This window comes from Rhinolophus sinicus, chromosome 14 (genome assembly GCF_057876585.1).
Source record: "Rhinolophus sinicus isolate RSI-liver-muscle chromosome 14, RSI-T2T, whole genome shotgun sequence".
NCBI lineage: Eukaryota > Metazoa > Chordata > Mammalia > Chiroptera > Rhinolophidae > Rhinolophus > Rhinolophus sinicus.
The window spans coordinates 5,845,234-5,849,571 of record NC_142514.1 but is presented as its reverse complement, the minus strand read 5'-3'; positions in this window follow the sequence as shown (position 1 = coordinate 5,849,571).

The window sequence follows — 4,338 nt, the reverse complement described above, 5'->3', positions numbered from 1 at the left end:
GTGAAAGTAAATCTTTCCAGCCTCAACCTTACTTTGACATAGAAGATACAAGGTCACTGAAACTCACAAAAGTAAATATTTCAAGGAGACAGAACCTACCAATTGTCCAGAAAGCCCTTAGTTTTCTGTGTCTGGGAACTGGCCGTTTTCACCACATTCCTCAGCAGCCGTTAGGCGCTTCTCAGATAAGGCAGAGACAATGTTATGGGGGCAGAAACCGAGCCAGTCTGCAAGGTTCAGGGTTGCAAGAAACCATGGCTCCCCACATCTCCCCCTTTTTTATTTTATAAAAGCAAAGTCCATCCAGCCAGGATGGCGAGGTGACGGTGCCTGACTTAGGCATCCCAGGACGCCTGCCTCAACTTACCCGTCATTGGTACTCATATTTTATTAATACAAGCCCTGTCTTAGGTGTTGAAGCGGCTCCCAAGTATTTGCCCGTCGTTGACTAACCCGCCCCTCTAAATGCATGGGGGAGAAAGACTTAAGGTTTCGCCTTAAGCTCAAGCTGATGGATGTCAGCTCGTAAGTCTAACATCCTGTTGATGAAACATCTGATGAGGATAGGGAGTAGGCACAGAACCAAGCAGACACAGATGCCCAATGTAAGAAATATTATAACAGAATGGGTAATATAAGGCATAGAGGGCAAAACACTCCTAAGAACATCAACAAACTCAGAGGCAGCCTGAGCTGCATCAAATTTTAAGGGTTCAGCTTCTCTCATATTTGAATTTCATCATGAAGCCAGCTTTCTTTTATACACACAGAAACAAGAAGGTTACATAAAGCGGCTGAGGCAGCAAGTACAGATTAGTTATGTTTTCTCAAAGTTTGACCCTGACTGTTCTTTATCTCTTTGGTAATTTCTCATCCCCAGAACAGCAGGTGTCTGTTTGTTCTTTATGCTTATCGGAGTTTCCCTTAGCGATCCTCCCAAACTCTGCTTGAAGTTAAATTTTCTTAACCCTTAATGCTCCAATTCCCTACATATCCCCCTTTTTTATTTTTATTTATTTATTTTTTTGAGATCGTGTCTGGCTTAGGTAGTCAGTACAGACATTCTCACTTACCCGTCATTGGATATCGATCATCAAAGCGATCGACTCCTGTCTTAGGTTGTAAAAACGCTTACTGATCATTACCCGTCATTGGCTACCGATCTCCTTTGAGGAAAGCCAGAGACAGCAGTGGCTTTTCCCAGGCAGGGGGAAGGGGAGGCAAGGCTCCTTTTTGGATCTTTTAAGGCAGCTCATTGGGGGTCCCCACTCGGTTTTGCCTGGCTTAGGTTGTATCTCCTGTGAGATATCTTACCCGTCTTTGGCTGCAAACCATCTTTTGGGGACCAGATAGAGAGACATAAGGTGTAAAATATAGAGATAAGCAAAGTTCCTAAAAAGACACAGTCTTACAGGCTCTTCTTTCCTTAAGGAAAGACATGGGGGGGACAGTCGGCTAGGCTGTTGTGTGACTACATCTCCCCCTTTTTTGTTTTTGAAGTATGAGAAACACAGAACGTGTAGTTATTTTATTTACAGCCTGTCGGAGGGCTATTTGTCCACATCTGAGGACTATGTAAAATAAACAGAACAATAAACAGAATAGCAATATCTCCAGCAAACCCTCTACCCAAAGTCTTTATCCATTTAACAGGGTCTAAAGTGGAAAGTCCTTCTGCAGCTGTAGAAAGTGAGAGCTTTTTCACACCCTAGGGGCGTGGATTGGTATCTATAGATGTCTCTTCTTCTGTGGGCTGTTGTTCATGGTATGGTTTAACACCGACCAGGAATTCACAAAGGTTTTTCTTCCGGACCTGGAGAAATACAAGCAAAGCCTCTTCCCCGTGTTATCTCGCGGGGAGAAGTAGGATCAGCTTTCCCGCATAATATTTTAAACAAAGGTTGTAATTCACCGGTTGTCAACCGCAACTGAGGTCTAATCCAATTAATGTCTCCCAGTAACTTTTGGAAATCATTTAATGTTTTTAAACAATGTCGCCGGATTTGTATTTTTTGAGGCACCTTGGCCTGAGGCATTAAACAATATCCCAGATAAGAGTAAGGAGGCACTTGTTGAATTTTTTCTGGGGCTATAACTAGCCCATAATTGTGGAGCTTTTTTTGTAAATGAGCAAAAGCAGCAAGCAACTTTGGTTCACAAGAGTGGGCAAGAAGTATGTCATCCATGTAGTGGATGATGTAAATATCTGAAAATGCCCTTCGGGTAGGTTCTATTGCAGCTGATACAAATTTTTGACATCATGTAGGGCTATTAGCCATTCTCTGAGGTAGCACTAGCCAATGATATCTCTTAAAAGGTTTTTGTAAATTAACAGAAGGAACACTGAAAGCAAATCTAGGGCAGTCATCAGGATTTAAAGGTATAGTATAAAAACAATCTTTTCAGTCCAAAACAATTTTATATGTGTTTTTTGGTATGGCTGCAGGACAGGGCAAGCCTGGCTGTAAGGCTCCCATTAATTCCATGGTTTTATTAACTTTTTGTAAATCTTGTCATAATCTCCACTTACCAGATTTTTTTTTTTTTTTTTTTTTTATAATATCAAAAATGGGATAATTCCAGGGAGAATTGGAGGAAGCAATGTGTCCCTTTTAAAGTTGCTCCTGTACTAGCAGCTTGTAAAATCTTTTGTAGGGGGGACCTTTGATCTTTTACGCCTGGTAATTGTCTCATTGTCACAGGGGCTACAACAGGGGCCTCAGGCTGTGGATCCAGCCCTGTAACTACACTTGGAGGAGAGCTTAATTGTAACCTAGGCTTCTATTTTGATTGAGATTTTAATAAAGGCCCAGTCTGTTGAGCCTGGACTAATTGCATTTGAACAGAGAGGGAAGTGAGTGCAGCTTGTAATCTTTGCACCTCTGCTTCCAAGGGGGATCTTTACCCCGAGGATTCCATTGATTTCTAAAAGGAATCTGGGGACTCCGAGGACAATTTCCTCCATCCACAGCAACTTTAAGTTTAATCAACTGTCCCTGAATCTTTTTTAGCTGATCTGCAAGAGAAAGTGTAGTGCCTGCAGGTTGTCTGCCTTCTTGAGCCATAGCCACCAAAGGAGGGTATTTGTTCCTATTATATTTGGCTGTTTTATCCTCTAAGTCTTCCTGATCCTGAGAGTCTAAATCTTCCCAGTCCTCGATCGGAGGTTCATAATAAATAGGCTCTGTATCTTTAAAAAGTTCTTCTGTGGGTTTGGCTTCCTCCCCCTTTTCTCTCTCTGCCAGAGAAGCGGCAGATGAAAGAATTTCTTCATTGCCAGCTTGTTTTACTTTCTCTAGCTTACAGCTCTTACGCCTGAGATCTAAACAATCTCTAATCAAGGTCCACAACCCGAATGTTTCTACAGGGATCTGCTGAGGTCCGTGGGCAGCATAATAATCTTGTAACTGCTCTCCCATTTTCTCCCAAGTTTCCAGACTGACAGTGCCTTCTTCTGGAAACCATGGACAAACTTCTTTTACAAATTCTAAAAACTTATCTAACTGTTCTCTGCTCACCCGACTGCCACGGGAGGCAAGCAATTTCTTAAGTCCTCTAACATACAGGTCCTTGCTGCTAGCGTGACCCATTCTTCACCCTAACTCGGCCCTTCTTTCAAACAAAGAAAACACTCTGATGCCCGTCTGGCCGTGCCCCTCGCGGAGCCAAATCTGTCTTGGCTAAGGCGCTCCGGTATAATTCCCCGGACAGGTAGACAGAAGTCCAGTCGCCGTTATGCCGTATGACAGAACCGGAATCGCAGATTAGGGCCCAATCAAGCTCCGTAACACGAAGTCGTGGAGCTATCACTCACTCACACACTCATTCGACCGAGGGGTATTGTGCCTTACTCACCACGCATCCACTGATAAGCTCTCTACGAGCTGGGCCCTTGCCACGCGGTGTTCCTCACTGTTACCCCCGTATTCAGGTCCCTGTTCGGGCGCCAAGTGTGACGGGCCAGCCGCCACGAGTCGATCAGTACCTGAATGGGGGAGTGGGAATGAAATAAAAGACACACACAAATGCTAATGCGGCCGGTCTTCAGTCATGCTGAAGCCCTGAGTTTATTATCTCTAACCAATATATACAGTTTGAGTACGTGCAGTTAAACAAAGAAGATATGCATTATCTCAGTGAAAGTAAATCTTTCCAGCCTCAACCTTACTTTGACATAGAAGATACAAGGTCACTGAAACTCACAAAAGTAAATATTTCAAGGAGACAGAACCTACCAATTGTCCAGAAAGCCCTTAGTTTTCTGTGTCTGGGAACTGGCCGTTTTCACCACATTCCTCAGCAGCCGTTAGGCGCTTCTCAGATAAGGCAGAGACAATG